General features: G+C 53.4%; 1 long non-coding RNA gene across 1 annotated transcript; it reads right to left on the bottom strand.

Annotated features, from left to right (window-relative positions):
* Positions 1 to 3,072: 3,072 nt before the first annotated feature.
* Positions 3,073 to 8,579, bottom strand: LOC124236369 (uncharacterized). The gene is made up of 3 exons (XR_006887708.1): positions 8,375 to 8,579; positions 8,101 to 8,263; positions 3,073 to 3,825 (listed from the first exon to the last, which is right to left on the bottom strand). It is a non-coding gene; the product is annotated as an uncharacterized LOC124236369 (long non-coding RNA).
* Positions 8,580 to 11,532: the final 2,953 nt, after the last annotated feature.

Raw genomic sequence — 11,532 nt, 5'->3', positions numbered from 1 at the left:
CCCACACGGCAGTGTAGGACTCCGCCCCTCCCTGGGACCTCGTCATGGGGGGATCCGGACATGGGCAAAGGCTGGAGCTGCCCTGAGCCCTGCAGGTTTGGGTGGTAAGGCGACAGAGTGGCTGTAGCAGAGGGTCCTCCCTGGGGCGTCCCCAGAGGGGCCCACTGGCCATCCCTGAGGAAGATGGAGAGGTGAGTTGAGAGGCGAGGCAGACACCTGACAAAATGAAAATGCAAAGGCAATCCTGCCTGACTTCCTAGGCTGAACTGCTCTGTTTGCAGCCTCTGGGAGGGTGGGGTGGGCGGAGCTGGCCTGCAGGGGCCAAGGACAGAGCTCAGCCCAGACAATGCCTCCGGCGCTGGGTGAGCCTTTTGTCTGTGCCCCACTTTTTCACAAACCCCCTTCTGCCCAAGCGGACGTTATAATCTCCCTGCTACAGTTCAGAACCTGGAGGCTCTGAGAAGTGAAGTCACAGAAGAAAGTGGTAGAAGCAATACTCAAGCCAGGGTCTTCTGTCCCTAAGGCCGTATTCTTTCCAAAACGTGAGTTAATGAGAACTGCTGATGACTGAGTAGGAACCAGGTGCTTCATCTGGATTACCTTTAGTCTATATGACCGTCTCTTGTTTTACGGAGTAGGAATCTCAGGCTCAGAGAGGTTAAGTGACGTGTTGGAAGCCCCAGAGCATTCAACTCAGATCTTCCTTGACTCCAAAGCCCATACTCTTTCCACTATAGCTTGTTTCCCAAAGTGAGTTCCATGGGCTGTCCCTGGGTGTCCTGGAAAGTGGGAGGGACTATTGGTGGACAAATATTTTGAGAAACATTGGGTTAGACAGTTACTTTTACATTAAGATTTCTCAGAGCCTCTAATAAATAATCTAATATCTTTTGTGACACTCTGACAGTTGAAACTGGTATGCCCAAACTTATTTGGTCCACAGTACCATTTTATCACAAAATAGTGCATCAGTTAGGAATGTGTTGAGCTGCAAGTAAGAGAAGCACCTCCCCCCATAGTGGCCAGAAACCAGTAAGAAATGGATGGTCCAGCGCCCATGTGGTGGCTCAGACATGGCACTGGGAACCCAGGCTCCTTGTAGCTTCCTGCTCTGCCATCCCTGACACGCACCCCCCATCCCCACAATTGCAAAGTGTCAGCAGCCTTTCAGGCAACAGGCAGGGAGAAGGAAAAAGGCAAAAAGCAAAGGTCAGTCTGAGTCTTCACATCCCAGACGCTCCCCCAGCAGACTTCTGCTCACATCTCGTCGGCCAGAAGTGTGTCACATGACCACCCGTTCTGCAAGGGAGCCTGGAAGGTTGAGTCATTTTAAGGGGCACCTTGTCACCTGGATGGAACGAGAGGTGTATGGGTGAGGAGGAAGGCGAGAGGGGGGTTGCTGTTCTGTGAAGCTGATTTGGACAATGCTGCTCTGCACTCACGCCACCTCCCCTTATTTTCCTTCCCAGTCAACCCATTCTCCAAGGCCTTCAATTGGCCGCTCTGCTGCCGAGGCCCTCAGATTTCCCACCTCCCACCCCACCTCTCGCTCTTTGGCAGATTACGGGCTCCTTCTCAGTACACCACAGGCCGTGCTAGAGTGAGGAATGGGGGGTCCATCTCCCCTATGGATGTTGCCTATCAGCTGCTGGGGGGGGGCAAGGACGGAGCCCACTCGTGTCTGTATCCACCACAGGGCAGGGCCCGGCACGGATGTCACCTAACTGCAGGGACGGTGCGCAGAGGCAGAATGGTTCCTAGTGCCTGGCTTGGTTGGTTGAAGCAGGTACCATTTGGGCTGGCCTAAACAGGAAAGCAGAGATTTTAAGAAGGATCCGGGGGACTTTGCAGAACACAGGGCTGGGATGTAGTCAGGCCTTGGGGGAATGGAAGAGTCTAGAAGGGCACTGGGATTCCAGACAGCCTCTCTCCATGGGGTCTGCTTCATCGGCCCGCTCTGCAGCCCAGCCTTTTCTGTGTCTCTGTGCACAGTCACAGGAAGATGCCCTCTTTGGCTCCCAGCGAGATCAGCCCCAGACGCAAGCTGACTCGCTTAGGCCAGTTCCCCAGTCGGGTGCAAGACTCTGAGTGGCCCAGCTTGGGTCAAGTATCACCCTGGTCCAACCAATTGTGCCCCTCAGCGGCTGGGGAGAGGGCAGGTAGGGCCATATAATACAGCAGGTGGGAGGGACAGTTAAGGCAGAGACCCCAAAATGTGACTGCCTCCCTTTGGGGTGTTAGAGTATAGCAGAGGTCGGTAATCTAGGACCCACTGGCTAAATAAAGCCTGCCACCTTTTTTTTTTTTTTTTTGAGGAAGACTGGCCCTGAGCTAACATCCGTGCCCATCTTTCTCTATTTTTTTATATGTGGGACGCCTGCCCACAGCATGGCTTAACAAGCAGTGCCATGTCCACGCCCAGGATCCGAACCAGCGAACCCTGGGCCGCCAAAGCAGAACATGCAAACTTAACTGCTGTGCCACCAGGCCGGCCCCAAGCCTGCCACCATTTTTACAAATAACATTTTCTAAGAACACAGCTATGCTGGGTCACTTACATCCGTCCACAGCTGCTCTTGCACCATGACTGCGGAGTTGAATAGCTCTACAGAACAAAGGCCACGTGGCCACCTGGCCTTTCACAAAACGAGGTTGCCAACCCCTGTATCAGAGGGAGGAAGCATGTCTAGGAGCTTGTGGGCCCCTTGAGGGCAAGGACGTGTCACTCAGAGCTGCACCCCCAGAAGCAGCTGCACAGGCCAGGGGGCGGGTGAATGAATGAAGGAAGGAAGGAAGGAAGGGCAGAGGCGGGTGCCACCTCTCTTCTCAGACCGCTTCTCTGCCTTTGCGCAGAGCAGAGGGGCGCCGGAGAGGGGGTTCCTCCCTCCCCGGCCGCTCAGCCCGGCATCTGCTCTAATGGAGGCGTCGTGGCACCAGCCTGATGGGGAAGAGCAGGTGCTGGGCCGCGGTGAACATTAGGGAATAGTCACTTGGCGGGCGCCGGAGCCGCCAAAAACGAAAGTGTGCCGATGGGCCAGATGTTCACTCATTACCATCCGCTCTTCCTCAGAAACGTTTTAAGAGAACATTTGTTTGTTGAGGAAACACAGCTGTTCCCAGGGAAATGGGTTTCCCTCCTTTGGGAGGCGTAGGGGAGGGGACTGTCGGGGGACAGACGCTGGGGACGCCTTGGGTGGGTGGCAGTTAAGACTCTCCATCCGGTCAAGGGCAGGGGCTCAGGGGACAGCCCTTCAGAGACCGGGAGGCCTAGCACCCATCGTGACTTTCTCCTGCGAAGGAGGTCATAGTCCCGTTTCTCAGAGAAGGAAGCAGAGGCCACAAGAGGCCACGTGGTTCAGCCAAGGCCACACAGCTAGTCAGCGGGGGATCCCAGCCCAGAGGTGGCCTCCGTTCTCCGAGTCCGTGGCTCTCGCACAGGCCCATCGCCCTCCTCCGCTGCATCTCAGTCTCAGAATCTCCATTTCCCCGCCCGGGCGTGTTTCTGTCCCGGCATCTCATTTTTAATTTCCCGTCTCTCTGTCTCCAGCTCCCTGGCCCTGGGCCTCTGCGATTTCCACTTGACCTCACCTGTCTCCATCTCTGCCCTTCTCGGGGTGTCATGTCGGCGTCTGTGGGTGAGTGGTTCTTCCTGTCCGGCTCTGTCTGTCTTGTGCCCGAGCCACCTCGGAGACATCTGCAACATGTCGGCGTCTGTGCCATTTGCGTCGTTTGATTCTCTCTCCCTCTGGCATCATTTCTGCCTTTTTAGCATAGTGTTTTCCAAGTTGTGTGTCATGACCGTTGATAGGTCATGAAATCAATTTACTAGATTGTGACCAGCAATTAAACAAACAGAAAAAGAGAGAGAATAAAATAGAAAATTTCAGAATGCGTTGCACATACTGTCTTGTGGATTGTTCATTTCCATTCTCTACATGACTGTGCTGGGTTCCAATGTAAAATGTGTTCACTATGAGATTTGGTAAAAAATGTTTGAAAACCACCGAGTGGAGATGCTTTGGCTGCAAGTGCAGAAATCTCTGACCCAACGAGCTCAATTATCACAAGAAGAAGTCTGGGGGCAGGGCGCTCCGGGGCTGCTTAATCAGCTGCCAGACAACACCATCGGGTGTCAGGTACTTTCTTTTCTCCTTTTGCCCTCAGCTGTCCTCAGCGAGGCAGCTCACTGTCCTCGTGGTCGCAAAGTGGCTACTGGGGCTCCATCCACCCCTGACGGGTCCAGGAGAGAATGAGGGACTGTCTGGTCCCCTACATCCCTTTTTAGAAGTCAGAAAACCTTTCCTCTCACATCTCATTGGCCAGGACAGGGTCACATGCCCAGCCCCTAACCAATCACTGGCAACAGAGACAAGGATGACTGTGATCCACTTAGACTTCTCAGGACGGGGTCTATCCCTGAGCAAGTGGCTGCACAGAGTGAGGGTGGACACAGAGGCCATGGGCTTCTCCCACCAGGAAGAAGTCTGTGAGCTGGACTGCCACCCACATATGCCACAGTCTCTCACTGTCCCTTCTGCCTGGGTGTCTGCCTCAGTTTCCCTGCTAGTCCCTCTTTAGATCTATCCTGAGAGGAGGCCACAGTGAGTGGGAGGTGCAGTTTAGGGTCTCTGTATTAGTGTCCTGGGGCTGCTGTAACAAATCACAAACTCGGCCACTGAAAACAACAGAACTGTGTTCTCTCCTGTCTCTGGAGGCCAGAAGCCCAAAGGCACGGTGGCGGCCGGGCCATACTCCCTCTGAAAGTTCTAGAGGAGAGTCCACCCTTGCTCTTCCACCTTCTGGGGGCCCCGGGCGTTCCTTGGCTTGTGGCCGCGTCACTCCCATCTGGACCTCCGTCTCCACAAGGCCTTCTCTTTTCCCTGTGTCCCTTCTCTGCGTGTCTCTGATAAGGACACTGGTGATTAGATTTAGGACCCCCCGGATAACGCAGGATGAGTTCATCCTGAGATCTTTAACTTAATTACACCTGTAAAGACACTTTTTCTCAAATAAGATCACAGCCACAGGTCCCTGGACGCGGGCATGTCTCCTGCGGGCCACTCCTCAGCCCACGGCGGAGCCCCTGTTCATCCCAGCCCAGCGCAGGCTCTTGGAGGGGCAGGGCCCCGAGTCACGGCCTCTCTCCCACTGGCTACCACGAGCCTTGACCTCTGAGCTGCAGTGTCCTCATCTGCCTGACAGAGGCCTGATGGGTAATGATACAGAAAGACCTGACAAATATCAGGGCAGCATGTTTTCCTAGTGTTTCCTGTCCTTTAAGAGAAAAAGCGGGTTGCCTCTTCCCACCCATCCTCCAGGGAACTGAGGCCTTCTTGGAAATGGGTGATGCGTTCCTGAGGACGACAGCAGCTCTGCATGTGGAACCCTCCAGACCTCGCCCTATGTGTCTCTGCCTGTGGCTGGTTTGGATTTCTAACCTTTTGCTATAATAAAACTGCAATCATCAAAAAGACAAATACTGCACGATGGCCCTTACGTGAGGTCCCTAGAGCATCAAATTCATGGAGACAGGAGGTGGAGGGAGGTTGCCAGGCGCCGGGATAGAAGGGGAATAGGGAGTTATTGTTTAATGGGTACAGAGTTCTCAGCTTTGCAACATGAAAAGAGTTCTGGAGTTGGTTGCACAACAATGTGAATGTACTTAACGCTACTGATTTATACACTTAAAAACGGTTAAGATGGTAAATTTTGTGTTATGTATATTTTACCACAAGTTAAAAAAAACTATAATCATAAATACAGTGCTTTCCTGAGTCCTGTGAGTCTTTCCAGCAAATTAGCAAACTGAGGGTGGTCGTAGGAACTCCTGAATTTGTAGCCAGCTGGTCGGAGCGAGGGTGGCCCTGGGAACCTTGAACCTGCAGCTGGCGTCTGGAGTGCGGGTCTTGTGGAGGGCTGTGCCCTTAACGTGTGAGGTTTGGCCCCATTCGAGGTAGGTGGGGCCAGGGGAGGCAGAAAATGGGAGCTGGCTGGCGGATCAAATGGCCTTTGGAATCCCATCCAGTTTCTGTGATTCCCCCATGAAGACACCCGGCCCCAAAATGCCTGCGCTCCACTGCCTGTTCCACTCACTCACTGCTGGGCTCTCTCCTGGTTTCCGTGTGTGTGTGTGTGTGTGTGTGTGTGTGTGTGTGTGTGTGTGTTTCTCCCCATCAACTACACCTTCTACTATTTTGTCGCTTCCACCACCAAAGGGTCTCTTTGCAGATGAATTGCACAGCCTCTCCTTCTTCCCAGGGGAAGGGCTGGCCTCTTAGAGGCGCCCATGGTGGGCACTCAGTGCTGGGGCTCCGTCTTAAGACTTGGCTGCTTTGAGTTTGTGCTGGCTTGTTCTTTGGAGCTACCTCGAGTTGGAGACCACGGGGAGGCGGGGGAGGGTAGTTCAGTTGTAGCGCCATGATTACCAACAAAACACCTCCATGGCTGCCGCGCGCCCGGGCTCACCAGCCCACCCCTGGCCCTGAGGCCATGGGGAGGGATCAGACCCTCCTCCCCCAGGATGACCTGGCCGCCCGTGGGGATGCGGACTGTTTAATTAGAACACCTTCAGTTGGAAACGCTCATCTATTTATGGTGAAAACAGCGACAGGCTTTTAAGGACATGCCGTAAGTTTTACAGTTATTGGATTTTTCAACTTGTTTACAAAAGCAATATTGTTAAATGGCCAACGGCCAGGCCCAGTTGTTTTTCCTCCTGTGCCTTCTGATGACAGGAAAGCATATTATCTCCCCCCGCCAGCTCCCGGGAGGTGTGTGCAGCCGCATCCCATTTTGCTATCTGTTTAATTATCCATTCAGCCGGGCTTTCGGAAAGCTCTTTCTCGTTTGCTCACAGCCAGATCTGTTCTGGAATGCAGCTAAGAGCTCCTTCCGCTTTCCTCTGCCCCCCGCAGCAGCTTCTGCAAGCAGTTTCACTCCGAGAAATGCCAGCCCCTTAAGAACCTGTCCCTCTGGAACTAGGGATCCAAAAGGGGACACGGGAAGCCTGAGCAGCCTTGACGTCTGACATACACCTCTGTGTCATGGGCTCCTCTGTGTTCAGAGAGAGACTGCTTTGGAACAGTGGTCTCCAAGCCAGGCTGCTGGGCACCAGGAGCCCCAGGGAGATTTTAAAAATAAAGCCTGCCATGGCTCGCCCTTTCCGATTCTGATTTAGAGGGTCTGGGTCCTCAAATCTGGAGTTGTAAAAGCTCCTCAGGTGATTCTGATAACCTAGCTGCTAGGGTTTAGAGCCTTTGGACTTGATAATCTCTGCCTGCCTTTGACCCTGAGGTCCTGCGATGCTGTCTCCCGGTGGAGGGGAGGGCAGAGACCAGGCCTTCCTCTGCTCTTCATCCCTGCGCCAAGGAGGAACGCCACAGCTGCTCAGCTGGCTGAACTTGAACAAGCTCACACCTGGTGAAAAGTCATCTCGGGAAACATCCAGGCTGGACGGGGCTCCAGAATCATCAGGCCGCTATAAATAGACTGGGACGTGCACGAGAGCTGATGCAAGGGTTCTGTGAATGACGTTAACATGGAACACCTGCACGGCTCAGCCGTGAGTCTGAAAGGCCTGGGAAAACCTGGCCCTCCCCGGCTTGCAGGGAAAGTTCCTCCAGATGAAGGTGGAGTGGACAACTGGCTGGCGTGCCTGAGGGATGTAGAGAGGAGGGCGAGGGGCAGACAGCTCGAGGCAGGAGCCCCCACTCCTTGAAGCCCCTGTTTGTCCTCAGAGAAGTCACCAGGAGAGGGGCCAGCAACTCCTGCCTTCAAGCTCCCTCACCCCACCCCCCATCATGGTTTGAGTGAGGACAATGACAACAGCAGCCATGATCACACTAAGGCTTAACCTCTCCATGGCACTTGACGGTCTATAACACACTTACCCGCCGGTCGTCTCACTCCATCGCCACCGTATCTCTGTGATGTAGGCAAGGCAAGCTCATTGGGCAGCTAAGGGGATGGAGGGTCCAGGCAGGACTGAGCAATTTGGAAAAGGTCCCAGGGCTGCCAGGTCCCGTGGAGCCGTAATTTGCCCTCAGATCCTCTAATTCCCAGCCCGTGACCCCCGGACCTCCTTTGTCATAACACACTTACCTGTGTGTGGGGCTCTCAGGCTCCTCAAGGTTCTTCCACACCCACGACTCTGTTTGACTCGTTGAGGCGAGCAGGGAAGATTTGAGAGCCCCAGCTGGTAACTGAGGAGGCTGACGCTCTGAGAACTGAGCGACCACGCAGCTGTACCCTCGTCCACCAGGAGCTACAGAAGGAAGGATGCGAAGCTGGGCAAGGGGGTGGGTAGCAGAAAGAACAGAAGATTTGGAACGAGACTGTAGCTCTTACAAGCTGTGACCCTGGGCAAGGTATTTACATTTTAAGTGTTGTCATGTTAAAAAACAAAATTCACCCGAGTGCATTTTAAAGATATTGGCTCTCTTCGATGATTCATGAGTCCGGCAGCAGCCATCGCAGCAGACAGAACGGAGCTCCGAGGAGCCGTACAAAATGAAAGCCTTTTACAGGCAGGAGGGAGTGGGAACAGGGACGTCACACCAAGCAAGAAGCAGACTGCTTGTGGCCAGTTCACTTTCCTTTAGGGGACAGTAGGAGTCTTTCGGGCGGATGACCCACTAGTGCTGACCAGACTGTTCCCCGTTAACTGGTTTAGGATTCTATTTCTGGGAGAGCTGAAACTGTAATCAAGTGAAGTCTCAGCTTGGTGACGTGGGGCTTAGCATAAGCAACTCTATTTTTGTCCTGTCTTGTTTTTAACAATTTTTTAAACGTAAAAAAACTACTTTAATACAAATATAAAGATGAACTAGTATCGAAAAGATTTTATTTAAGTCACTAATTAATGAGGGAACTAGTAAGGTGTTAAAAACTGGTTCAAAGGAGCACAGATATAGGCAATCTGAGATGAATTTAGAAAAACAGTCATGTATCGCCTAACGACAGGGACGCGTTCTGAGAAATGCATTGTCAGGCGATTTCATCACTGTGCGAACATCGTAGAGTGACTCACACAAACCTCGATGGTACAGCCTGCTACACACCTAGGCTACATGGTGCTAATCTGATGGGACCACCACGGTGTATGCCGTCTGTCCTGGGCAGAAGCATTGTTATGCAGCATGTGCCTGTAGTTGCCAAACTGGTCACTCTCTTCAGGGCAATGGTCGTTTGCCTTCCAACAGGCAAAATATATTTGCATCCTATGGACAAGAATAATGTGCATTATTGTCAGTTTTCTACAACTCTTTAAGAGTTGTAAAATAGCTCAAAGACGATAAAATGTATAGATTGCCCAGAAAGGCCGCCTGTTCAAGACTTCCAGTCTTGATGCGCACTTCAAGTGAGTACCAAGCTCACTTCACGGCTTTTCACCATTTTTCCTACCATCGTAAAATGGGATGAACAGAGGGCCTTTGTGAAGGTTAAATGAGAGCCCGGCTTACTGCCTGGAGGGGAGGAGACACGCTTCCCCTCTGGGAGGGCTCCCTGCTCAGCTGAGCCTGCGGGCTTTCTCGCTCCCCTGAGTCTGGCACAGAGGAAAGGGAGCAGGCCTTGATGTTGCCCAGACCGGGGATCGGGTCTTGGCTCTGCCACAGCCTTGGGCAAATCATATCTCTGCTCCTTGGACTTCAATTTACCATCAGTAAAGACAATTAGCTGAACCAGATAAACTCAAAATTATCTTCCGCTCCATAACTCTTAGCTTCACATTGACTTATACAGCACAGCCAGAACTATGGGTTTTCTGAGACCAATTCATGGCATAGTTAACAACCATGGACTTTGGAACCAGACAGATGGATGTTTGAACCCCACTATCTGTGTGACCTTGGGTAAGTGGCTTAACATCTCTGAGCCTACATGACATCTATCAGATGAGGTTACAACAGAGGCCTCAGGGATTACTCTGAGGATGGAGCTGGGTAATACATAGCATGCTATCACGCAGGTAAAGCTCAGGAAGCGTCAGTTTCCATGCTTCACTTTCCTACACCCACTGGGCCCCTCTTTGGGTCACTGGGTCACATTTCCCTGCCTCTGTCCATAGTCAGTCAGTCAGTGAACAACCCCTCCCTGAGCTCTGCTCTGGCCATGCAGGGCTCTGGGCTCCTGCACTCGGTCTTGCCATGGGTCTGGGCCAAGGACACGGCTAACGACAGGGGAGGGAGACTCAGTCCTCAGACAGAGGCAGGCGATGGGCCAGGAGAGGTCACAGGGGACAGAGCTCACTTTGGCCTCAGGGCTAGGACAGGCTTCCAGGAGGAGGTGACCCTTGCGTGGGCACTACAAGAGAGACTCAGGAGGTGCTTTACAGGCATGGGGCCCCTCAAAGCCTCAGGGTCTGCGAGGAAAGGCGTGTGCTGGGAACGGCTTGTTACTCCTTTTGGCAAGACCCCAGGTATCTGGAGGGGAATCCTGGAGGAAGGGGCTGGAAGGGACGTGAGGTTTAGATTGCCCAGGGCTTGGGGTGCTGGGCAAAGGAGTCGGGACCTCACCCTTCGGATGGTGGGCTGCCAGGGGAGGAGGCTCGGGGACTGGTCTCCTGGCCGGCAGGTAATACCTGGGGGGTGGCATCTGCTCCACTTCGCACCCTCCCCAATGCCTAGCACAGGGAGGGTCACATAAACAGTCTCCCTAAATAAATAGGGACTTCTAGTTTTCTAGAACAGTGCTTCTCAAACTGTACCGGACACATGAGTCCTTGGGGATCTTGTTAAGATCAGATTCTGATTAAATAGGTCTAGCAGTGGGCCTGAGACTCTGATTTCTAACCAGCTCCCAGGTGATGCCAGTGCTCTGGGTCCATGGGCCACATTCTGAGTAATGACAACTGGATATAGCATGCCCTCGATGCCTGTGGATCAGCCAGAGACAACACTGTAGGGAAGATGGAGTTTGGGCTTGAGATCTTTCTCTCCTCTCTCTTCCTAGGTCCCAGGGCCCAGTTCCCCAAAGCCAGACTTCCTGTGTCTGGCTGCCTAGGTCTCCGCCCCCCAGGCTGCCCCCTCCTACCCCTACAGATGCTGTGGGTCATGCTTTCCACCACTCTCGCCATGATTGGCAGGTCTCATTCCCCTAGGCTAGAGGAGGTGAGCAGTGGGAGACCACTTTCCTCTAAACCCTCCAGGGAAGTTCACGGAGCAGATGGCCCCCTGGCTAAGCCCTGAAGGATGCCGGCGAGTGGCAGGGCTCCACCTGCTGAACTAGAGCCCCAGCCAGGATGGCAGTGACTGACAAGAGCCTGTTGCTCATGACTCTCAGAACACATTCTTGCATTCCGGTTGGAGCTACGAGTGCCTCAAATCAAAGGTGTTAACCTGACATTGGGCATCCTGGAGGCTCTAGGACCAGACTTGGGCCCCCCTCACTTCACATCATGCAGGTACCTCCCCAGGACTCAGCTGGGGTCCTCCCCCAGGTGCCTCCTCTCAGGTTAGGGGCCCCTCTTCTCAGTTCCCAGAGCACCCCACCATCCTCATGGTGGCAGAGAAGTGGAAGGGTCGTACCCAGAGC

The sequence above is a fragment of the Equus quagga genome, chromosome 2, assembly GCF_021613505.1.
Source record: "Equus quagga isolate Etosha38 chromosome 2, UCLA_HA_Equagga_1.0, whole genome shotgun sequence".
Lineage (NCBI taxonomy): Eukaryota > Metazoa > Chordata > Mammalia > Perissodactyla > Equidae > Equus > Equus quagga.
This window is presented reverse-complemented; position numbering and strand designations above follow the sequence as displayed.